Source organism: Chlorocebus sabaeus, chromosome 16, assembly GCF_047675955.1.
Source record: "Chlorocebus sabaeus isolate Y175 chromosome 16, mChlSab1.0.hap1, whole genome shotgun sequence".
NCBI lineage: Eukaryota > Metazoa > Chordata > Mammalia > Primates > Cercopithecidae > Chlorocebus > Chlorocebus sabaeus.
Genome location: NC_132919.1, coordinates 56,701,450 through 56,728,141, shown reverse-complemented (window position 1 = coordinate 56,728,141; position 26,692 = coordinate 56,701,450). Strand labels below are relative to the sequence as shown.

Here is a 26,692-nt window from a genome sequence, read left to right as displayed (position 1 = left end):
AATGTGACTCAACAAGTAACTACTGCAGAATGGATTCACTGGAGAACAAAAGCAAACATATTCATGCTTTGAAGAATTTAGGAGTCAATCAAGAGTGGAAAAGGCTAAACATAAAAATAATCTTATTCATGAGTACAGTTCTAACTTGAATATTCATAAAATTTTCTTAATTTATCATAAGGACTTAAATGCTTACTGAGTTTAGGAAAATAATTTAAAATGTTGAGACAAATCATTTTTGCAGTATGCCTCTTAACAAAACAGCAGTTTATATCTTTCTTTTCCCTTTGATTAAAAAAAAACCTTTATGGCCTAGTGATACATGATAATTGCATTTATATGTGTGTGTGTGTACATATAAATGTACATATTTAATTTAATAATAATGTACACTGATATGTGAACTTTGCCCAATTTTATTTCTAGCACTGTCATCAAAGATTAATCTTTTTCTGACTCAAATATTAGAAGCTAGAGGCTTTTTCTATGACTTTATATATTTCCTCCACTCATAGCTTTGAAGTTGAATTTTTAATGGAATGGAAGCTTTGAAGTAGAATTTTGAACAGAATCTGGCCTGATATGGGGCTGGTCAAACAGCACCTCAATAATTATGGATTAAAATATATAACATTTTTTAAAGACATTCAAAGATTAACCAGGTGTTGAGCAAGTTCTAAGTGCCTGAGCCAGCTCCTACTAGCTCACAAGAGCTAACTGTTTACACCTCTTATCAAATCCACATTCTGAAGCCTCATTATCAGTGACTTGACAGCAGCCATGCGTGGAGTATTTACACCACTGAAATGGGAAACTCTACAAATCAGTCCTTTGATTTCCTCCAGAGAGGCAGTTAAAATGCACCAGCACTCCACTTCTTATGAATAAGTTGACCATATATCACAGCAGTATTGATTGATGCCAGTTGTACTTCTGATCCATGATTTTCACATTTGTCCCCACCCTCTTCTCTGTCAAAAGTGACAGATTCAATAATCACTATAGATATTAAGGAAAATAATAGAATTAGAGATTTTTCACTGCAAGAAATGAAGACTGGGTTAGAAGGTAAAGAAGCAACTACAAAATGTTTGTTTATGTGAGGAACAGGCTCCTGGAATAGTACAAGACTTGCTTTGCAGAGCTTCAGGGGACAGCATGAGGACAGGAAGATCTTGTGAAAGCTATAAGGAGACACATTTTTATCTGCGTTTAAGGAAGGACTTCCTCATGGGTAATGTCGAGTCATCATAAAATAGGAATAGAATGCTTTTGAGAGTGAATGAGGTCTTAGTCCATGAAAACATTCAAGTAGAGACAGATAGCCATCTTGAGGGGTGTTGTGGAGGAACTGGGGCAATAAATACTTGGGTGTTAATGCCCTTCTCATGATTCATACTGTGGGTTGAATCTTCTGATGGCATTACTTCACTCAGTCATTTTGGCAATCCTCAGAGGGTCTTTGCCTGGTGCTATGTGTGTTTGGGAGTAGATACAAGGAGACGAAAAGATAATTCACTCAAATTCACACAAAAAAAGTGACCTAAACCAAAATCCTTATTAAGCCTCACTGTTAAGTTTTAAAATTATATGATGATCACTAATTTGAGAGGAAGGACTACATGTTAGCCAACCCATCACTGATTTATTTATGATTTCAGATTTTGAAATCTATTAGGATAATCAATTCCACTACAGTGCAGTTTGGTCAAAGAAAGGAAAATACATCAGAGGGATTCAAATAACTTTAGAATCGTAAGTCGTGTGAGAGATCTACAGGAGGAAAGTCCGTTTAGCAGTGAGAACTTCAGACACTTCCTCTATATCCTATGGTAACCAGGCAGTTAGAATAACAGGAATCCCTCAGGCCGGCAAAAATGGCACCTGTGAAGTTTGTTTGGGTCTATCTGAAGGCAGGATTTCAGCAGGGCCTGAGGCTGTACAGAACAACTTAAAAATTTCAGCTGGATAAGAAAAATCGGTAAAAATTAAAAATTGTGTTCATTTCCTAGTGCCTATGTGGTATTACATATAAGTCAGACAACTGTTTTCACCATATCAAATTACTGAATTAGTTTGATTATTATACTGACTGTCAGAAGAATCGTGGTACAGTTTTTCTCCAAGATCAATGCCTTTCATTTGCAGATCTTTCATCTTACCTGATGCTTCTCTGCCCATTTCTTCAGTCTTGTAAATTCCTCTGGTACTTTTTATTTTCTGGTTTTTTTTTTTTTTACCACCCGGAAAACATTACTCTCACTCACTGAACTATGTACATCTCTCTTTATATTCACCCAATCAGACTTAACAAACACTTAGATGACATTTATTTTTGCCTGGTACCGTTTTAAGTGCTTTACAAATATGAATTCATTTACTTCTGCTAAGAGCTAAGATATTTTTATTATTTTCCTTTTACAGAGTAGGGGATTGAGGCACAAAGTGTTAAAGTAGTGAGACCTGGGATTCTAATTGACAGACTGACACTTTATCTCAATTCTTAACCACTGTGTCACCTCTCACTTTAAAGATAAGAAATTAAACCAATTTTAACACGATTCGCTGAAAAACCAATATTTGCACTCCTTCCTCCATGAAAATGTGCTTTATCCCTACCCATTTTTCCTGAAGTGCAGCTTTCTACTTATATGTTTATATTTTCATAAGCTTTGCTACAGCACAAATTCGGTGGTACAAACATTGCTTCCTTTTGTTCACATTTTACACATTTACCCCCTCCTTAAATAATTCACCTTTACTGTATTTTATGAAAGAAATGCTATTTATATATTTTGTGAATCCATAGTCTATTATACATTCTACTAACTAAGAATAAAACTTGTCTACTTGGTTCATTGAGTCTAGAGACTGATTTTCAACCTGGGGTGATTTTGCTCACCAAGGGACATCTGGCAATGTCTGGTCACAATTTTGGATGTCACTACTAGGGTTTGGGGTCATACTGGCATCTAGTGGGAAGAGTTTAGGGATGCTGTTAAACTAAATGCCATAACCACAGGTCATCTCCCCACAACAAGAAATTTTCTGGCCCTAAATATTGAGGTTGAGAAATCCAGGTCTAGAATATTCTGTGCATTTAAAATGATTCCGTTGAGAACAATTTAGGTACTTTCTCAATAGTACTAAAAAAGCTATATAAAAACTATATGTATATAAAAACTATATCTATCTATCTTTAGCTATCATTAATATATCAATCTGCTAGGGTAAGTGGACTCAATTTGACCATCTGGTGTTTCATTTTTGCTTTTGATTTGTAAAAGACTCAGACCTATATCACAGTTTTAATGCTAATTATCATTTTTGAGATAAATGATATATAATTGCAGATTTCTTTCTTTTTTTTTTTTTTTTTTGAGACAGAGTCTCGCTCTGTCACCCAGGCTGGAGTGTGGTGGCACCATCTCAGCTCACTGCAACCTCTGCCCCCCAGGTTCAAAGAATTCTCCAGCCTCAGTTTCCTGAGTAGCTGGGACTACAGGTTCCCGCTACCAATACTTGAAGATTTCCTTAGTGCCATGTTAATCAGCCACTCATCCATTATTTTAAAGAATTAAGTATTAAGCATTCACTGTTCATCAAGCAATGTTCTTAGTGAATAAGTAGTTTAGAATTAGATTACAATTAAACTGTGGATTTTAGGACATTTTAATGTTTACTGAAAAGTATTATCACAGAATTTATATTTTCTATAGTTTATGCTGTTTTATCTGATTATAAAAGCAATGTTTTATTTAAGAATAAATTAAGTGAAGTATTTTACATGATGTGGAAAAAAAAAGAGAGAAAAAGATGGAAAAGAGTTGATTGAATTATTCATTTTCACCTGATTAGTTGAAACCAGTGGTTAGTAACATCACATGCACAAAGGACCCAGTGGCTGATTCAAAATAGTATTTCATTCTCTCCCCATGATTTTACAATGAAGCTACGAAACCAATCAGGACGCCTTTTCATGTTCACCAAAAGTACTTTTGTTTTGTTTTTTATTTTTTGGGTTTTTGTTTGTTTGTTTGTTTTGAGATGGAGTCTCTCTCTGTTGCCCAGGCTGGAGTGTAGTGGCACAATCTCTGCTCACTGCAACCTCTGCCTCCTGGGTTCAAGCAATTCTTCTGCCTCAGCCTCCCGAGTAGCTGGGACTATAGGCATGCACCACCACACCTGCCTAATTTTTGTATTTTTAGTAGAGATGGGGTTTCACCATATTGACTGGGCTGGTCTCAAACTCCTGACCTCATGATCTGCCCACCTCGGCCTCCCAAAGTGCTCGGATTACAGGCGTGAGCCACCGCTACCTGTAAAAGTAGCTATTTTTAATGGCAATGACACACAAGAGTAATTGCAGGACATTTACTTAATTTAAAAAATTAATCAGTTGGCAAAATCTTATGTGAAAAATTAAAACAAAACAAATAACCATTTCCCTGAAAAATTAACCCCAGTTGGACCTCCACATCCCTTCCCATCCATCACCACATTTTTCTACTCCATTTGACAGTGGAACCCTCTGTAGGCTTCCTACATGCTTCCAACACTTCCTGTCACTCTGTTTTTACTTGTCCCTAGTCAAATCAGGCATTTATCTCCAAAACTCTGTTGTGACATTTTTCATCAAGGTCACTAGTGACATCACACTGCGAAATCCAATGGTCAAATTTTGTCTTTATCTTGACTTATTGTTCGTATCTAACACCGATGATCACTGCCTTTTTCTTTTTCCTTTTCTGCTTTTTTATTTGGTTGGTTTTGGTTTCTTTTGAGACAGGGTCTCGCTCTGCTGCTCTGGCTGGAGGGCAGTGACATGATCAGGGCTCACTGCAGCCTTGACCTCCTGGGCTCAAATGATCCTCCCGCCTCAGTCACCCAAGTAGCTGGGACTACATGTGTGCACCACCATCCAGCTTATATATATATTTTTATATATTATATATTTATATATTTTTATATATTATGTATTTATATATTATATATTTTTATATATTATATATTTATGTTATATATTTATATATTATATATTTATATGTTATATATTTATATATATTATATACTTATATGTTATATATTTATATATTATATATATTTATATATATACACATATAAATATATATACTTAAAATATATATATTTTTTGTCAAGACAGCATCTCACTATTTTGCCCAGGCTGGTCGCGAACTCGTGGGCTCAAGCAATCCTCCTGCCTCAGTCTCCCAAAGTGCTGGGATTACAGGGGTGAGACACCAAGCCTGACCACACTGCCTTTTGCTTGTAACACTTTTTTTTACTTCATATCACATGTCACAATTTTTCCTCCTACTTCAAGCAATTCTTTTTCTCAGTCTTCTTAGTTAGAGCCTCCTCATTTTCCCAATCTTAAATTAGGCTGTCCCAGGCCTTAGTCACTGGAATCCTTCTCCTTTCTAACTACTCTGATTCTTGTATTGTTTCATCCATGTTCATGGTTGCAAATACTCTATGTACATTGATAACTTCCAATTTTATATTTCCATTTTGAAATTCTCCCCTGAACTCCAGATTAATATATTGTCTCCTTGACATGTTCATTTTGTTGTCAGAAAGCATATCAAATTTTCCACAATAAAACACCAATTATTGATTCCCTCACTCCAAAACTCCTTTTCTATCAGTTCCATCATCTGAGTAAACAGCACAAGTATTTACTGTGCCATTTATTGAGTAATGGTTCATTTTTATTTTATTTTATTTATTTATTGAGACAGGATCTCACTCTGTCACCACGGCTGGAGTTCAGTGGTGTCATCCTAGCAAACTTGCAGCCTCGATCTCCTGGGTTCGAGCAATCCTCCTACCTCAGCCTCCCATATAGCTGGGACTACCAGCACATGCTACTATACCCAGCTAATTTATTTTTTATTTTTAGTAGAGACGAGATTTCACTATATTGCCCAGGTTGGTCTTAAACTCCTGAGCGGAAACCATCCTCCTGCCTCAGCCTCCCAGAGTGCTGGGATTACAGGCCTGAGCCACTGCGCCTGGCCAGTAATGCTTCTTAACAGGAAACTTCCTCCGTCTCTGAAATTTAGAGGAAGCAAACAAACAAACTGCAAAACAAGACCAGCATGTTGAAAGAACATCTACACTTTGTCCTTGGAGTCACTACTGAGCTTGTTGATAGTCTTTCTGGGGGCACATGCTTCCTTGAAACCCAGATGAAATGATGTGGGGCAAGATGCTGTTTGCCATAGGTATAGGGTTACACAGTCAGACAAAGTGTACATTTGCATACAAAAATCTGTGCTGTCACAATCACAGAGCACCTACACTTAAGAAGAACACACTTGGAAGAGGTTGTACAGGACCTGGAGGTGTCAGTAAGAGAAAATCCAGCCTTCTAGGACAGTAAGAAATTTAGGGGTAATGTGTGGCCACTTTTGTGATATGAAAAGATTTTTATTATTATATAAGCTTCCAGAGGTTTGATCAGAAAACAAAGATGTAAATGGGCATGGAAGAAGGCTATTCTTGATTCTTGTTTTCTGTCCGCCACCATTGGCAAGACTATCTACTATGCGTAGGCATGGGAACCAGTTAAAGAAAGTGTTGATTCACTAGAGCGAGGCTGAGAACTCAGTGGCCTTTGTCTGTGGTGAATGTATCCGGAAAGGCAAAGAAGAGAGAGATTCTCCTGTGGGGTTTCTCATCTCCATGGCGGTAGGTGCTGACAGCTTCAGAAGGGTACTAACAGGGCCAAGAGGAAAGGGCCCCTGAGATGCTCAGCTACGACACTCTTACAAGATGAAAAGGACATGGGGTTCAGATCTGCACTTCATCATCTTTCACTAAGGTAAGATCGTGTCATGGGTTAAAAGTGTTCCAAGCCTGAACTAATTGCTTATCTGTTCTCTTCAGCTCATCCTTTTTGTATGTATCCCTGTTAATAAGCACCTTTATGATGCTTTTTTTGGCTCAGTAGTCATGCTTTATGGAGGCATGGTCTATGCCTGGGAATAGGTTTTCTTTCTCTCATATAATCTCTGGGGAACGCTGAGCCAAACAGATTAAAAATGTCAGTGCCATTTGCAGATCCATTAAGGGAAGTAACATTCAGAGACAGAGAGAGACTAAAAGGATGATGACTTAGCCAGCTGACATAACTTACTGACGTGGAGCAACGTGGAAGAGGTGAATCTTTCATTTCCTGTGGAAAACAGTCATTCATAAAGCTGTCTTTTTTGTTATGTCTTTGTCACTCTTCCACTGTTGCAAAGTGACAGCAAAGTAGCATCGGGAATTTGAAACTGTGTAATAAAATACATTGTCATCAATTTGGGATTAATTACCTCTTCACAACTAAAAATATAGACAGAAATGCCGTAAAGACTCTTTAGAAAAACAACTGTAAAAAGGTAACTTCAATAAATAATAAGCCCTTCAAGCATTGAAATCTGACTAAGTATAAAAGCACGTGGCTTTTGAACTTTTAATGTTTTTCTTCTACTCATTGCTTTCTTTCAATCTGTAATCTGGACTGTTGCTATGGAGTAAACAACACCTACTATTTTCCATGCCTTCAGGTTTCCATTTCACTAGAAGAAGTGGCACAAGTTGAAGGAAGGCAACTTATCTGTGTGAAAATTCTAAGACAGCATAGACGCATGGCCATGGGTTTAGCCGTAAATGACTTATTTATGAAACATGTTAAGCTTTTCTGTTTAAAATCCCTCCCCTGCCTTTTAAAAAACTCCCCATGAATCTTGAAGTAATCCTGAGAATTCAGATGGAGTGGGGTTTTTTTTTAAATTGTTGCTCAGAAAATCCTTGAACCAGTCTGAGTGCTTTGTTATCATTGAGCCATATGCAGAATTACAAAGTTAAAATGAAAACAGGTCAGCTAAAATTAAGAAGTCAATGCAACGAGTAAAGGCATAGACCCAAAACATGGGTCAGGATCATCTGTCCTGTCGGCATGACAAATATGGCTCACAATTATTGTTTTTAAAAAATTGGAAGTTCTGAAAGTCTACAATCGGCAAGGTAGAGACCAAATTGTCTGTGCATTGGCAGTGTGACCTTCCCCCAAATTACTAAACTTCTCTCTGCCTCCTTTTCAAAAGCCTTTACTAGCATCTATATCTTAGATATTATTTAATTTCATTTGATATGGTACCTGGCACACAAGGAGCACAAAGTAAATGGAGACAATTATTGTTAGCTCCATTTTAGAGAGGAGAGAAACTGATATAGAGAGTGATAGGGGGTTAAGAGCTAAGCTCCCAGTAATATACCAAGTTGTGCAACTCCAAAGAATACATGTTTTGCTCTCAAGTTAAGAAAATACAAGTCAATTGCAATTTTGCAATGAGGAAGGTGGGATACAGTTGTAATCTCAAAGGTGCCCCTAACAATTCATACCAGCCCTGACCTGCTTCTGCCATGGTTTTCTGACCTGCAATATTTAATCTTCAGCTTTCAGACATCCACATTCCACCCCGGACCTTGCCTGTCTGGTGAGCCCAATCTCTGCAGGTCAGCCATGCAGATGAGGTGAGGGAAGGTATGTTGGGACGGGCTGGCATGAGGAGTCATGGGGGTTGAGAAGACAGTTATGGCCAGAGACATTCTTTTGTGTGTGCATAGTTTAATAGAGACAATGTTCATTTTGATCTTTATTAAGAGGCCACATCAGAGTATCTGCTTTAAAGTGGCTTTTTCCTAATGGTTTCTTCTACCATTGTCACAGTAGCTGCCTCAAACCAGCCAAAGTAGAAGTTCCTATTTTGCTTGAGAGCTTAAGCTTCAGGCAAAAAACTACTGACATTTATGAGATACCTAGTATTTTACAATGCTATCTGATTTAATTCTTATATAATTGCCCCTTTTAAAAAGACAGAGAACACAGAGGTAAAATAACTGCTCTGAGTTCGCATAGGTAAATGTTGGAGATGAGATTCAAACAAACTAGACTGACTCAAAAATCTAATCTAACTGATGAAAGTAAAGGCACTGTTTTGTTTGCATCACTTAATAATACATCTGTAATCACAAGTCACGATAAGAACCTGATAAGACCCTAAGAGCAGCCATATCATCAAAACCTGAGCTTGGGTCACCTTCAAGATGCAACACACCCAACATCGCAGTGAGATTCAGGGGCACCCTGAAACACAGGAGTAAGAAACAGAAACCTCTATCCTTAGAAACTTCCCTTGTAGTCATTCTGCTGAGCTGCATTTTTTTTTCAATTGTTGCTCAGAAAATCCTTGATCCAGTCTGAGTGTTTTGTTTTCTTTGAGCCATATGCAGAATTACAAAATGAAAATGAAAACAGGTCAGATAAAATTAAGAAGTCAGTGCAATGAGCAAAGGCACAGATAGTACCAAAACATGGGTCAGGATGATCTGTCCTGTTGGCGTGACAAATATGGCTCACAATTATTTTTTTTAAAAAAATTAGAAGACTCAAGTCTTTTGACTTTATTGAGAAGGTGAAGTCTGACATTGTTTATTTTCAGTCTTCTTGGAAAGACTTTCACCACTGTTTATCTCATAAAATTGGAGTGCTATTTACCAGTTAATAAGAAAATGGCATAATATAAAACCTTTAAATATTAATGTTAAAAGAGAACTTCATAGTTTTCTAGTTCAGCCATCTAGCAAACTCAGGAAACTCTTCCAGAAATTCTTCAAGTTGATCCAAATTCAGAGTTAATACTCAGTAGATTGTTTCTGTCGTAAGGTACTAACAACAAAAACATTCTTCATGATACAGACATTAAATCTACATCCCTATAAAATTCGTAAGCAGATTCTAGCCCCATTCTTTGTAGCATCATAGAGCAGGGCCCCTGTCTCTCCTACACGAATACAGAGTATTTGTTACTGCATTCAAGGGTGTGAACCAATTGGATCCAGGGCCATGTTTTGACTATCTCAGCGTATCTAGGTTACAGTACAGGGAGCGTAGTTGGTGTCAATAATAGCTTTGTAGAAGCAGGTCTATATCATCTTTAATAGTTTCTTCTCTGTTTTTTCTTTTTCCTGATTTCACACATCCACATTCCACCCCGGGCCTTGCCCGTCTGGTGAGTCCAATCTCTGCAGGTCAGTCACGCAGTTGAGGTCAGGGAAGTTATGTTGGGATGGGCTGACATGAGGGGTAATGAGGGTCAAGATGAAAGTTAGGGCTAGGGACATTCTTTTGTGTGTGCATAGTTTAGTAAAGACAAATCAGTCATTTTGCATTTTGATCTCTATAAATTGCCACATCAAATTATCTGCTTTAAAGTAGCTGTGTCCCAGTGGCTTCTTCTACCATTGTCACTTTTGAAGGAGGGCTCTGTTCCACTTCTTCAACACTATAGTGACCTCTATTAAACAAAAGAGGTACCAGGAATCAAACGTTACATTTCACATGTGAAATATCTCCCAATAAACCAGCATTCACTACTTCCACTGGGAATTCTCTGTGGCTAGAAAACTATTTTTGTTGAATCTTTGCCTTGGTTTTCTGGGAAAGAGATATTTTTAACACCATTCACCTTCCTCCCTCCCTTTCCCCTTGCCCACTTTTGCTAGCCCTCTGAGCTTGACATTGATAACTATTTAGTATAATCAGTTGCCTAAATTTCCCTGCTTGTGAGTTTCTCCAATCCCTAGAGCTGAGGGCATTTGATTCCACACACAGGCCCCTCTGCTCTAGGTCATGGAATGGGTCATTCCTAGAACTCCTAAGTGAGTGGCTCTAAAACTCATCTCAGGGGACTTGGTGAGCATTTCTTGTAGGGAGTTCTGCTCTGAACCTGTGCTCCAGTCCTAGTGACTGAGCATTCTATTTTTTCCAGAGTTCAGGTCCAAATAGCCACCATTACTCTGATTCCATGTCCAACAGTTCCTTTTATTACTAAGGCTTAGAACTTTAGCAATAAAATGAGGTACATTTCTCATGTTTTTTTCCCCAACATTTATTATCCTGTGACCCTGAATAAATACCCCAAACTAGTTAAGCTTCGATTCTTCATCTTTAAAATGGGGATAATATTGATCCCTTGTTCTCAGGGTAACTGGGAGAATTAAACACATTTCATGGATATAAAATGCCTGGTACGTAAGAAGTGTTTCTCTCTGGCTGATAATTGTTATCTGATTATCCTCCCTCAGTTTGGAGGTCCTAAACCCCAGCTCCATATCTGGATCCCAGTTACTTTTTTTGCCATACCTATTTGATGCAGACTTCTTACCTACACAGATATCTACATACTGCCTATTATCCTTTTCCTAACTTCCCCAACACTGGGGTTTCCCCCCTTTCTCTTCCCTTGTTCTCTCACTGGGTGTCTGTTAAGCTGATTAACTAAAGCCCTGCCCCTCTTTACTCCCTGTTCCAGCAGCTCCACTGAATTTCTGTCCTTTTACAATCACAGCTGGATGTGTCCCCAAGAACAGAATATGCCACATTCCAGTGGGCAATCCTAAACTCTTGGCTTTTGACCTTAGAAGTCTGGCCATTACATTGCTTTTTAATCCACGTGTCAGATCTAATAATACTTAGTTGAAGATTGACTATCTTCTCCCTAAATAACTGCTGCCAGTCACTGGGATGATCCTCTCGGCTCCCCAGCCCCACAGTTTGCTAGCATGGAGCTGGGAAAACTGTATTCCATCAGCAAAGATCTCCCAAGGCTGAAGGACCCAGAAACTTGGCTGTCCAGACCTACGCTATTAGGAGATATAACCTCTTCAAAGGGGAAGGCACTGCTTCTACTTAAACAGTTCTCCATTGTGATGACAATACATACTTCAGTCCTGTAAAGTTTCTCCAGACACGAAGATGGAAATGTGCTTTTCCGCTTCCCAGTCTCAGGCATTCTTTTTTCTCTAATTTGGCATCACAAACAGACTCTCCATCGTCATCTGTTATAGTATGAATGTCTCTTCATTTCATTAATGCAAGGTTGCCACTGACATAAAGTGCTTTTTGTTTTGGGTCACTCTTCTGTACCCCCATCCTTCCCATATCTAATAATCACCATTATTATATTAGAAGGCAAATTTCTGATCACAGCTTGATAGTGTCCTTGAGGCGAACAGGACGATTTTCTGTCTACCCAGTGAAAACCACCTTTGGTTCTTCACAGTGATTTCACAGACAACCTAGAGCCTGTGAGGAGACTGGAATGTTGATCTCTAACTCTCTGATCAGGAACTAGACTTACACACCTACACACTTTGCACGCGCATGCACACACACAATTTCCAGCATCGAGTCTTTATGATGAGAGCTAGTTCTTCCATAAGAGTCCAGCTTCTGGCTGCAGAAGGAATTAATACCAAGATAATTCTGTGTACTCTGGATCCACGCAGTAGGAAGCTTATGCTTGCTGCTTTCCTCAGGATGCCCTGTGACATCACCCACACTGGATTGTTTTTCCTTTTGTGTTAAAACACTTTGGCTTCATTCCAAAGGGTGTTTGAAGACAACAAGCCTTCCTTCCAGTCTACCCCGTGGCCACGTAATCCCACAACTGGCAACATTCTTCTGCATGAAAAAGCATCACTCAATTAGCTCTCACTCAGAGCACCCCTCCCAAGTCTCGGCTTCCTTTGACCTCTTTCCTTGCTGATGTTTTAGATTCTTAATGGTTTGATCTGGTGGAGGTCTGTTACAGTCACTTGCTACTTGTATTTGCATCCCCCAGTGTGTATATCAAGGGCTGATATTGTCAGGAGAGTGAGTAGATGTATCTCAGGAAAAATTAAAGATAACCTCAGATGCTAAAATAGTTCACTGCAACCCTGGTGTCTGGAGTTGCAGGGAATAGGATATAATCTCCTTAATTCTAGAAAACATGGTTCAAGCTGTGTATGCAAAAGATATGCACACCTGAGGGCCCGAGTGTGACATTAGCCATTATGCACCACTCACACTAGTTATAGAGACTTGGGTTGCAATGCTAGTTTTTTTGCTTTCCAACTCAATGGCATTTAGTCAATGGCTTCGTTTCCCTAAGACTTAGCTTGTTAAATTGCAAAACACAAAAGATATAATACAACCTGCTTTTCAAGATGGCTGTTAGGATTATCGGAGAGTGACGCAGCACTGAGCCCAAAATAGAGGAGATGGAGCTGGGCTAAGGGGAAGGTGTCACTAAAAGCAGAAGCTGGGAGTACACAGAAAAACCTTGATTAGCATCACAGATTGCCTGCGGGCTGGACCTTCAAAGTTGTACCACACTGAACGCTTGGTTGTACTGTTAGACTTCCTGACCATTACTGCTTGGATAGCTGAGATTTTGATTAGTGTTCTATTAAACTGGTAGTAAAATCTCTTTGGGGAAAGGAACGGGGTACATATGTCCGCAGACAGGCAAGGTCACTGATATGGTTTGGCTGTGTCCCCACCCAAATCTCATCTTCAGTTGCAGCTCCCATAATTCCCATGTGTGTGGGAGGGACCAGATGGGAGATACTTGAATCATGGGGCAGTTTCCCCCATACTGTTCTCATGGTAGTGAGTAAGTCTCACAAGATCTGATGGTTTTATAAGGGGAAACCCTTTTTTACTTGGCTCTCATTCTCTCTCTTGCTGCTGCCAAGTAAGAAATGCCATGATTGTGAGTCCTCCCCAGAGCCACGTGGAACTGTGAGCCCGTTAAACCTCTTTTTCTGTATACAAATTACCCAGTCTCAAGTATGTCTTTATCAGCGGCGTGAAAACTAATACGGTCACCAATCCCAATGTGTTGCTTTCATATAAAGAACATTCTTTGGTTCAAATAAGAAAAATAGAAATCAGAGTGGTCCTGCTCAGGAGAGGGAGTGGAGGCCTGCTTTGCTTGATGGCACAGCGTAGACGGTGTCTTGCCACACCCAGGTGCCCCTGGGACCACCCAAGAACCAACTGTGAATCCTGGAGGGCTAGGGGTTGATGGGCAGGGCCTTGCACTTCTTTTGGTTTTCACGAAGTTTTAGTGACATATAACCAAATATGAATAACAGGACAAATATTCCTTCAGCCTATTATGTCTTCTCTCATAAATGTTTCTGGATAAGGGATCTGGCAGGGGCACATTCACAAGTTATTGACAATCTGTCTTTGAGGACTGGTTTCTAATTTTTTTTAATGAGGGCATCCAGTCTATGTTTCCAGGGGAAAATTACATGAGATTTGGGAGTTCAAATGCCAATGATGTTTATAATTCTCAGCTAAAGCGCCAGTATTTCTTTCTCCTGTCTTGAACTCTATGAATGAAAAAAAAAAAAATAGTGTTGGTTTATAGTATAATCCTTCCAGTTGTGTTTGAAAGTTCTGCAGTACTCCCAAACCCATCAGTTGAATGATCTTTTCATAAATATTATCTATCATTTATGAGTACAAATGGCATTGTGGTTAAGGTGAAGCAAAAGGTAATTTTATCACCAGAGAAAATATTCATCTCATCCCTGTCCCCTTCTCTAATCAACCTCAAATAAAACAAGGTCATGTGGTCTACAGTTAAGATTGTTATAAATAATATTTAATTAAATCAGTATCTAAAAGCACTGATTTTGGTTTTTTTTTTTTTTTTTTTTTTTTTTTTGAGATGGAGTCTCACTCTGTCGCCCAGGCTGGAGTGCAGTGGCTGGATCTCAACTCACTGCAAGCTCCACCTCCCGGGTTTATGCCATTCTCCTGCCTCAGCCTCCCAAGTAGCTGGGACTACAGGTGTCCGCCACCTCGCCTGGCTAGTTTTTTGAAAATTACTGATTTTTAAATACATATTGGAAATCTTTCTCTATGTAGCTATACCGTACACATTCTTGGCTAAGAAATAATTATGTTGTAGATGCAGGAAACCTATTTGTTCAAGGCAAGCACCACTCAAATTTTCTTAGGCAGATTATCTGCTGGAAGAATTAGCCCAAGGAATTAAAATTAAAATTCCTAAACTTCCTTCTGCGCAACTACCCAGAATGTTCTCCTTGGTTACGTCTTTCTCATCTGATAGCTTGATTTCAAGGGAACAAAAATTCAGTTTTAATGGGGCACTCTTTTCAAAGCATATAATTTATTCCAAGACAAATGCAAATTGATTTATCACTACTTTCCTTTTATGGCTTATCTATGGCACCAACTTCCTTCATTTACCTAGAAAATCAAGAATTAACCACCCAAGTCAAATACCAGGGAAGCATCCTTTGTTCCTTAAATGCTGGGAAAAGTCTTAACCTTAGTCACCTTTCTTTTGGATCTAGCAGCGTCTTTCTCACTTTGATATTATTCCACCATAGAAGACTATATTCTCAAAGAGCTGTATTTTCTTCTCTTTTTAAGGAAAATATTACTAACTTGGGTTGCTGCTGTGTGTATAGACATTCGTAGATAATAAAATTCCAACCTTCCAAATCAGGACAGGATGATTCATTCTTCTTCTATAGCACTATCATGGAAATAAAAAATGTGATTGGAAGAGAAAGTATTAAAAAAAAAAAGATATATGGAAATTCAAGATTCTATCAAATACACTAACTGCTGTCAGCGCTCTAAATCTTCTATTATGTGTAGTAAGTGGTAATGCTTCCCTGCTAAGAGGCCTTGAGAAGGCACACACTAATAGAAAGTTAATCTCACGTGACAAGCAACATATAGCTTAAGGTATTGTCTCAAGATGCTATCTATCTGGATCTTCCTAGGAAGATCTTCTATCTTATATATTACGACCTTCGTAATTTATCTATATCCACAGGGAAAATGGGAATTGAGCCATCAGCCAATAACACTTACTTTATTTTCCTTTCCAATAAAGATGTCCTGAGTTTTCATTGCAACAGCTTAAAACAGAAACTCAATCACTTAAAGGTCAAAGAAATTGTAGACACTATCCAGGGAGTTTCTGGTCTACGAGTAAATCACATCTGTGAGTTCAGTGATTCCCAGCAGATTGAATAGACTAATAAATAGACTCCCTGTAAATTGCCAAAGAGGACAGTTTGCAAGCAGTTCTCACAAATGGGAAAAGAGCAACAGAGAGATAGGAGTTGGATTTCTGTTGGCATACCATAAATACCAAATTTTGAGAAGGTCAAAAGTCATGACACATATGCCTTCCATAAATTACATTTGTTTTGAAATGAACAGTTAGGTTCGACCAAAGCAGCTCCCATACAAAACTATATGGGAGCCATTCAAGATTAGTCATAGGTAACCCGGCATTTAGAAACACCATGGAGAGTGTTGTCATTCTGTCGAAAAACACAAAGCAGGTAACTAGTACAAAATGACTTCTATTCTTAGCAATACTTGTAGGTCTTCTGGGCAGTTCTGTCATGTCTCCCTGAAGGTCAAGGCAATTAGATGCTAAACAGAATTCTGAAACAAGTCTGGGAAATTGCCAATCTTATAATTAATGGTCGTGGAAAAATGCCAGTTAACTCTCTTCCCCATTTGGATCTAACACTTGAACGATGATATTAATCTGCATAAGATAATTCCACTTTCCATTCGTTATTTGGTTTGGCTAAGACTGTAGTCATAGCTACATGCGCTGTGATTAAAAACTAAACAATACTACCTAGTATGAAAGGAGGTTTGGAAGCACAGCTTCTTTTCATCCTCATAGCAATCCACTGATCTGCATTTTCAGATGGGCAAACAGAGGCTCAAAGAGGTTGATTAGTTGGTGCAAAAGTGCACAGTCTTACTAGCAATCAAGCAGGTATTTAAACTCAAATTCTTATGTATTGGAATCTAGGTCTCAATTTTTGAAACTTAAGGTCTCAATCTCGAAAACACATAAGAATCAATAATGGACCAACCAAATCAGGATTGGGGTGAAACTCAAGAATCTACAAGTGTTAAGATGCTCCCCTAGAATCTGAAAGCAAATAGTTGACTACACTTTAAAAAACACCGCTATACTATACTGCTTGTAGGGGTATCTACATGAGATGTTGGAGGTTATGAATATGTAGTTTGAGGTTATGAATATCTAGCTAGGGACAGCTATTTAGGCAAACCTGCATCATGAATACGTAATTGCCCTCCTCAGAACTCAGTCATTTAAAGAACCATTTACTTGAGTTTTGTACATCTAGCAATACAGACCTTAAAGTAGGAAAGTTGCAAAACAGCACAATTTTTAACATTTTCTTTCCAAAGTTATTGAAAATACTAAGATAAAAGAAAGATTCTTAAAACAGACATTGTTATACAAGCCAAGAAATAAAGGTATTAACAGTTTAATATGGTTTGGAATGGGGAAGACACAAAAGGAGGCACCAAAAAGGGGAAATGCATTTGATGCCCGTTTAATGCTAACTCTGCTTCATCCCCAATTTTTATCCACTGTTTTCATGATTTCCCCAATTGGTCTCCAGTGGCCAAATGTGATCTGACTCCCTCTTCCCCCCACCTCCTTGTTTTAAATGAGATCTGGTTTTACTTAGATGAATTAAATGTCACTATATTTGTTTCTGTAAATTGTTCCAGCAAAAATTACAGCATCAATGTCTGACTTTAAATGTCTGTATGACTGTCTGCCTCGCTGGGCTATTTATAGCTGCCTTTAAAACAGTCAATAAATGCTTTTAGATTGCTATTGATTTGTTTCCCCTTTACAAAAGCCTCAGAATTAATATTTTTTGAAGTATTAACTGAAAATACCTGTTTTTCTTTCTGCAAAAGTCATGCATGTTTACTGTTAAATTTTAGAAAATATAAATATGTGAACAGGAGAAAGATAATCACATCAAAATTAACATTTTGTTGTATATCATTGTTTTTTCTCCATTTTAAAATATATTTAAACTTAAAAAATTTATTTTATGAGATTTTTTGTAGCCCTGTTTTTATTTTCATTTAAAAAGCCCACATTTTTTTCCTGTCTTTCTTCTACTCCATTACTTTTAATGGCTATATATAATCATATGATTGTACCGTTACCTACGAAATCAACCTCTCATTTATAAAACAGCTAATTCACATCCAGATTTTGTCACTACGAATAGCCCTCCAATGTAGTCATGTCTTTGTATTCATCCATAATAATTTCTTTAGAAAAAACTGCTGAGAAAGGAATTGCTGCATTGGAGGGTGTACCAGATTCATAGACTACTGTCACACATAGCTAGCTTACCTCCAGAAATAGTTTAAAAGTATACATTTGAATAGATCTTTAAAGTGACAATATGACAACACACATTAATATTAGGGGAGTCACATTTCTAGTAATTCACTTATAGACTTAACAAATTTAATTAAATGCTTTTACATGAACAGACACTTTGAAAAGAAGACATACAGTCAACAAACATGAAAAAATCCTCACTATCACTAAGCATCAGAGAAATGCAAACCTAAACCACAATGAGATGCCATCTCACACCAGTGAGAACAGCCATTATTAATGAGTTTAAAAACAACCGATGTTAGTGAGGCTGCCGAGAAAAGGGAATGCTTACACACTGTTGGTGGGAATGTAAATTAGTTTAGCCACTGTGGAAAGCAGTTTGGAGATTTCTCAAGTAACCTAAAACAGAACTACTATTCAACCCAGCAATCCTATTACTGGGTATATATTCAAAAGAAAACAAATCATTCACCAAAAGTTTCATGCACTCACATGTTGATAAAGGCACCATTCACAATAGCAAAGATATAGAATCAACCTAAGGGCCCATCAATGGTGGACTGGATAAAGAAAATGTGGTCAATATATGCTACGGAATACTACACAGCCATAAAAAAGAACAAAATCATGTCCTTTGCAGCAACATTTATGCAGTTGAAGGCCATTATCCTAAGTGAATTAACACAGGAGCAGAAAACCAAATACTGCATGTTCTCACTTCCACTTAGTGGAAGCTAAACATTGGATACTCATGAACATAAACATGGCAACAACAGACACAGAGGACTGCTAGAGGGCAGAGTGGGGAGGGCTTCAAGGTTTGGAAAACTAACTGTTGGGCACTATACTCAGTACCTGGGTGAAAGGATCATTCATACCCCAAACCTCAGCATCACGCAATATACCTGAATAACAAACTTCCACATGTACCCCCAAATCTAAAAGTTGAAAAAATAATAATAATACAAAATTTCTTACTGAGATCTATCATCGGTCCTGAGGAAGATGATAAGTGAAAGCAAATAGTATAACTTTTGTGTTTTCTGTTTATGAGCTGGTATCTGCAACAGGGAACACGTAGGATAAATGGGAGGAATTGACAATTGGTGTTTGGAGAACTGTCAGCACTGATGTTTTTGTAGTTTTAGGAGTACTGATTACCTTATGAGGGGTGAAATTTCCTTGAGGATAAATATCATCTTTGTATTATTCAATTATATATTCATTTATTTCTTCAAAATATAATTAGTAAGTGCCTACACATCACATATTGCTTTAGCTGTTAGGGATATAGTGGTAAATAGACAAGCATGGCCCTCATGGAGTTTACAACTTATTTCACAGAACAATCTAATCAACAAAAAAGTTAATCAGTGGCAGTAACATCCTTGGGCTTTAGAGCAGGATATGGCAAACTCTTCTGCAAAGACTCAAATAAACTAGGATAATATTTAAGGTAGCAAATATTTTAGGCTTTGTGGACCACATGGCCTCTGATGCAGCTACTCAACTTTGTAAGTTTGTGTGATGTAGCAGAGGAAAGACGTTCCCTCTAGCCTCAAGTTCAGTAATTCAGTAGAACTTATGATTGTTCAGAACTGGAGTCTACAAAATAAGCTGACAAGAGGCAGATTGTATCAGTCCATTCATACATTGCTATAAATATCTGAGACTGGGTAATTTAAAACCTAGGTAATTTAAACCTGTTTTAAAGAAAACAATGAGAACACATGGACACAGGGAGGAGAACATCACACACCAGGGCCTGTCGGGGGTTGGGGGCTAGGCTAGAGGAGGTTTAGCACTAGGAGAAATACCTAATGTAGATAACGGTTTCATGGGTGCAGCAAACCACCATGACACGTATATACCTACGTAACAAACCTCCATGTTCTGTACATGTATCCCAGAACTTAATGTATAATTTTAAAAAAGAAAAAAATAAAAATACATAAACAAATGCATGCTGAAAAAAAAGAAAAGAGGTTTAATTGGGTCACAGTTCTGCAGGTTCTACAGGAAGCATAATGCCAGCACCTGCTTCTGGGGGGCTTCATGAAGCTTACAAAATGATGGAAAGTGAAGGGGGAACAGGCATATCACATGGTGAAAGCAGGAGCAAGTGAGAGATAGAGTGGAGGACGGATGTGCCACGACTTTTAAATGACCAGATCTCATGAAAACTCACTATCGTAAAGACAGCACCACACCATGAGAGATTCTACCCCATGATCAAAACACCTCCCACCAGGTCCCCCCTATATTTCAACATGAGATTTGGGTGGGGACAAATACCCAAACTATATACTTCTGTCCTAGCCCACCCCAAATTTTATTTCCTTCTCCGATTGCAAAACACAATCATTCCTTCCCCAAAATTCCCAAAAGTCTTAACTTATTCTAGTACTAACTCAAAAGTTTCCAGTCTAATTTGAGACGAGGCAAATCCCTTCCACCTATGACCCTGTAAAATCAAAAACAAGTTAGTTACTTCCAAGACACAATAGGGGCCTTGTACAAACAGGCATTGGATAAACATTCCCATTCCAAAAGGAATAAATTAGTCAAAATAAAGGCTCTACAGGCCCCACACAAGTTTAAAACTTAGCAGGGCAGTTATAAAATCTTAATGCTCCAAAATAATCCCCTTTGATGCCATGGCCCACATCCGGGGCACACTGGTGCAAGGGGTAGATTCACAAGGCCTTGGGCAGCTCCACATCTGTGGCTTTGCAGGGTTTAGTTCCTGAGACTACTGTCACAGGTTGTTGAATGCATGTAGCTTTTCCATGCGCAAGGTGGAAGTTGCTGGTGGATCTACTCTTCTGGTGTCTGGAGGATGGTGACCCTTTCTCACATCTCCACTAGGCAGTGCCTCAGTGGGGACTGTGTGTGGGGGCTCCAACCCATGTTTCCCCTCTGCACTTCCCTAGTACAGGTTCTCTGTGGAGGCTCCACCCCTGCAGCAGGCTTCTGTCTGGACACCCAAGCTTTCCCATACATCCTCTGAAATCAAGTAAGAGGCTACCAAGCCTCATAACTCTTGCATTCTGTGAACCTGCAGGCTTAACACTACATAGAAGCCACCAAGATTTATGACTTGCACTCTCTGAAGCAGCAACTCAAGCAAGCTGTATCTGGGGACCTTTGAGCTAAGGCTGGAGCTGGAGTGACCTGGATGCAGGCAGCAGTATTCTAAGTCTGCACAAAGCAGCAGGGCCCTAGGCCCAGCCCACAAAACCATTTTCTCCTAGTCCTTTAGGCCTGTGATGGGAGGGGTTTTCTAGAAGATTTCTAAAATTCCTTTGAGGACTTTTTCCCATTGCCTTAGATATTAGCACTTGGCTCCCTTTTAGTTATGCACATATCTTTAGCAAGTGGTTGCTCCACAGCCTGCTTGAATTTGTCTCCCCAAAAAGTCTTTTCTTTTCTGCCATGTGGCCAGGCTGCAAATTTTCCAAACTTTTACATTTTGCTTCCCTTTTAAATATAAGTTCCAAATTTAGGTCATTTCTTTGCTCTTGCATCTGAAAATAGGCAGTTAGAAGCAGCCATGCTGCATCTTGAACAATTTACTGCTTAGAAAGTTCTTCTACCAGATACCTAAATTATCACTATAAAGTTCACACTTCCACAGATCCCTAGGGTAGAGGCACAATGCAGCCAAGTTCTTTGCTAAGGCATAACATGCATGAGTCACCTTTGCTCCAGTTCCCAGTAAGTTCTTTATTTCCATCTGAGACCTTGTCAGCCTGGACTTCATTTTCCATATCACCATTGGCATTTTAGTCACAACCATGTAACACTAAGCAATTCCAAACTTTCCCTCATCTTTCTGCCTTCTGAGTCCTCCAAACTCTTGCAACCTCTGCCTGTCACTCAGTTTCAAAGCTGCTTTCATATTTTCAGGTGTCTTTGTAGCAATGCCCCACTCTCAGTACCAATTTTCTATATTAGGCTGTTCTTGCATTGCTATAAATACCTGAGACTGTGTAATTTATAAAGAAAAGAGGTTTAATTGGCTCACAGTTATGCAGACTGGACAGTAAGCACAGTGCCCGCATCTGCTTCTGCGGTTGCCTCAGAAAGTTTACAATCATGGAGGAAGGTGAAGGGAGAGCAAGCACTCCACGTGGTGAAAGCAGAAGCAAGCGAGAGAGAGAAGTGTCTGGGGAGAAGAGAGATGCCACACACTTTTACATCACCAGACTTTGCAAGAACTCACTCACTGTCATGAAGACAGCACCAAGCCAAGAGAGATCTGTCTGCATGATCCAAACCACCCCACCCCATGGCATCCCCACCTTCAGCGTTAGGGATTACAATTCAACATGAGATTCATGAGATTTGGGCAGGGATAGATATCCAAACTATATCATAGATTAACAGGAGAAAGTGTATATGCATTTATCCAGTGCATTTTCTTTTCTAGGAAAGAAAAGTGAATACTCAAGAAACCAGTTAGACTTAAAAGCTTATTATACCCTCTTTATAAGAGAGAAGAGAGTGGGGATTCAGACAAGTTGGGGGGTATAAATGATTTGGGGGAAAGATGATGGGGTCCATAGGAGAAGAGGTGACAGTCTGTGACAAAGTTTGTCTGGGTGTGGCATGAACTTCCAGTTACCCTTCTGGATATGAGTTAATCTCTGGTTGATAAAACTGCAGGACGGCAGGAGTATCAATGACAATTGAGAAGTTCTTTTTGGAGGATCTGTCCCTAGGCAGATAAGGGGATCCCAGAGAAAGACTGCCTGCATCTGTTGTCCCACAGAAACCCCAGTTTAATGTAATCAGCTACCAAAGTGGCATATTTTGGGGTGGCATTTCCTGAACATTTTCAGGAACAGTATGTAGCCAGAGACCTTAAACAATGGTCTGGCTGTATTCCAATGAAACTTCATTTACAGAAACAACTCAATACTCAGATTTGGCCCTCAGGCTGCAGTTTTCTGACCCCTGTGTTTGTTAGTGAAAGCGGAAGATACGGTGAAGATCTCTACCTATCACAGAATGGTGAGAAGAGTAGTAGGAAGTACTTTAGAGAGGTGGCCAGATTTTAGATGTATCAATCTGCTTACCATACAGATTATGCAAATTAATTGCAATGGAATGAAACTGGAGAGTTTTAAGCAAAGAGTGACATGTTTTGACTTTGTTTTAAAAGAGGGCTGGGTGTAGTGGGTCACACCTGTAATCCCAGCACTTTGGGAGGCTGAGGCTAGTAGATCACTTGAGGCCACAAGTTCAAGACCAGTTTGGCCAACACAGTGAAACCCCTAGTGAACATTGTGCTGCTTAGACATTTCTCTACTGAAAAAAAAAAATACAAAAAAATTAACTGAGTGTGGTGGCACGTGCCTGTTGTCCCAGCTACTCAGGAGGCTGAGATATGAGAATTCCTTGAATCTGTTAGGCAGAGGTTGCAGTGAGCCAAGATTATGCCACTGCACTCCAGCCTGGGCAGACTGTCTCAAAAGAAAAGAATAGAAAATAGATTGACGTGTAGGAAGGGCAAAAATAGGAGACCTCTTAGGAAACTGTTGCCATAGCCCACTGAAGACATAGTGGTTTCGACAACAGGGAGAATTGAGTAGATTTAACATCTACTTAGAAGTGAACTAAAGGGCTTGCTGGTAGTTGGCGTGATGATTCAAGGGAGTCATGAGACCATATGCTTGCATATAGGATACTTTTTTTTTGGGGGGGATGGAGTCTCGCTCTGTCGCCCAGGCTGGAGTGCAGTGGCATGATCTCGGCTCACTGCAAACTCCGCCTCCCAGGCTCACAGTATTCTCCTGCCTCAGCCTCCCAAGTAGCTGGGACTACAGGCACCCGCCACCATGTCTGGCTAATTTTTGTATTTTTTTTTAGTAGAGACAGTGTTTCACCACGTTGGCCAGGTTGGTCTCATACCCCTGACCTCAGATGATCCACCCACCTTGGCCTCCCAAAGTGCTGGGATGACAGGTGTGAGCCACCACGCCCAGCCTGGATACTTTTTCAAAAGGTACATGTAGTTAAATTTTAACTGATTTTTGTTGTTGTTATTTTTCAAGCAACAAAAATTATCCTTGGTTAACACCAGCAGAAGAAAATATTATTGAAAAGATAACAGTTTAGCTTATAGCATCAAATATAAGAAGATAGAATCCGATTTGAGCAGAAACAAGAGGCAAGGCAAAATAAAAATCTTGTCTCAGAGACTGCCTCTTAGGGAGCTGTGACTTGCCTCTCTCTGTCACCACTGACCTCTTGACTGCCTGCCATTCCTTAAATAATAGGAGTCAGCAACTCTTGTGTCATTTCCTCAAGATTCAGCCTAGTTTGTGAAGTTCTGCTTGGCCACTCCTAGGTCATGTGGCCCTTCTGCACATGAAGGGTGAGAAAGCACCGTGTGAGAGGTGGCTTCTGGTATCTTCCCTGGCCTCATCCTAATCTCAGTCATGATCATCTCTTACCTCATTGTTGAAATAGCTTTCTGGTTTACCTCCCTCCTTCTGCTCTTAAATTTCCCCAACTGATTTTCCAGTGGACAGCCAGCATGATTTTTTTCAAATGCAAAAGTTATCATGCAATGCCCTTGGTTCAAATACTTCAATAGCTTTCACTGTACTTGGGAGAAAGACCCAAATCTTTCCCTATGAGGTATTTTATGCTCTGGCTCTATTTCTCTTTCTAGCCTCAATTCTCCCTCATTTCAACCCATGCCCACATTCAGGTCTTTGGAAAGCATGTCCTATGCACCTTTGAGTCATGGAGCCTTTGCAGATACTGTTTTCTCTGCCTGGAAAACATTTTTGCTTCCTCTTCTTATGGAGTTAATTCCTCTTCCTCTTTCAGATTATAGCTTGGATATGCATCTCTCCCAGACTAGATAAGACCTGTATGATAAGCTATCACAGGAGCGAGATTTATTAAAGTTAAGGGATAAGGATGACTATAAATAAAAGACAGCTTCCCAGGTGTTAGCTATTATGCGCTTTCATTTTATGTCATTTAATCCTCAAAAAAAATTTTGAGATAAATCAACTATTGTCCACTTGATTTAAATAAATACAATGAGGCTTACAGATGGTGATTCCATGCAGCTAAGATGTGGCAAAAAAAATAATAATAATAATGAGAATCCAAGTCTTTGATCTTCATATTCCTGCCCTTTGACTATTCTGCTGTTAGACCACATTCTGGAGCTTGGACTGTACCCATGGTAGCAGGAGGAGAGATACTTACATTTCAGGTTCAGAAATGATCACTCTGGATGAAAGAGGCAATAAATGTAGTTGAAAGGCTGTTATGTAAACCAGGTGAAGCCAGGTGAGCGATCTGGAAAGCCTGCATTCAATGATAAAATGCAGATGCGTTCCTGTAATGATAACTTCTTATGAGAACCAGGTCTTAAAGTTAGATTAGAAAGAGGGAGGCTGCAGCCAAGTTATACCTATAAATAGTGAGAGCCTTAACAACCAGATAGTGACTGTACCTCAAACAAACAAAACAAGATAGGGAGCAAGGTCTGAGTTGAGAGCATTTTAACCTAAGGCTAGGAATGAAGAGCTCACTCTGAACTTGAATGTCAGGCCCTGACCAAACCTTCTCCGATGGCCGGGTTCAATAATAACCTCCCTCCTTGCTCCAGGCCCTTCTCCATAGTAGCACTTTCTTTTGTGTCCTCCATGATAGTCATTACTATCCGAAATTTTTCCTTTGTATTGCTTTCATGTTTCATGTTTGTTGATACCCGCTTCTCCAATGTAAACTCCAAGATGCTGCAATTCTGTTTTCCAGTGCCTAAAAGTGGATGGAACATAGTAGGAACTCGAGTTTTTTTAAAAAATGAATGAAAAGAAAACAAGAATGAAAATAATTAGTAGCAAATACTCCCATGGGGAATGTAGAGGCTGTTGGGGGAAGTGCTTTCCTTATACAACGAAAAGAGACTGAGCTGTGGTCTTCTAAAGGAACATCAGATCCCATGTTATCTGACTTCCTTGCCAACCCAGATCCAGCTCAAGGTAAAAAATCTAAGCAACTTGGGCTAACATCCACCCAAGACAGGGATGGGCAGGGTGATTTTCAAGATAAGAATAAGAGAAAGTTTCAGAACCGTCTTAGTAAAACATGTACACACAATTTAAGACAAAGAATAAGCATGATAAACACCTTGTGGATTTCTTTAACCTGTCAACTTTGCCAATTTCGTCAGTCCTGTCTCCTTTAGGCTCGTTCCTAAAGTAATACAGAGCAAAGGAGCAAATAGTAATAAAATTTTTAAACTGAGTTGGATAGATGTGTGTGTGTTTGTGTGTGTGTGTCTGTTCAGATGTGTGTGTTGACAACAAGGAGCAGGGGATCTCCCATGTAGTGATGGTTGTAAAAAGAAAGGAACGTTGGGTGGGCACAGTGGTTCACATCCATAATCCAACAGTTTGGGAGGCTGAGGCTGGAGAACTGCTTGAGGTCAGGAGTTTAAGACCAGCCTGGGCAACACAGCGGGACCCTGTCTCTAAAAATAAATTAAAAATTAGCCAGGCATAGTGGCACACATCTATAGTCCCAGCTACTTACTTGGGAGGCTGAGGTGG

At 39.3% G+C, this 26,692-nt stretch overlaps 1 protein-coding gene across 3 annotated transcripts in view; it reads left to right on the top strand.

The window, feature by feature from the left end:
* Nucleotides 1-26,692, top strand: part of KCNJ16 (potassium inwardly rectifying channel subfamily J member 16) — a 171,043-nt gene that overhangs the window by 133,670 nt on the left and 10,681 nt on the right. Inside the window, exon 1 of one of the 3 annotated variants that reach the window (XM_008011961.3) lies at nucleotides 6,434-6,847. The exons of the other annotated variants lie outside the window; for them this stretch is intronic. The gene's annotated coding sequence lies outside the window, so the exon portion shown is untranslated. Of the gene's footprint in view, nucleotides 1-6,433; nucleotides 6,848-26,692 lie in introns of those variants that run through there. 3 annotated transcript variants of the gene reach the window in all.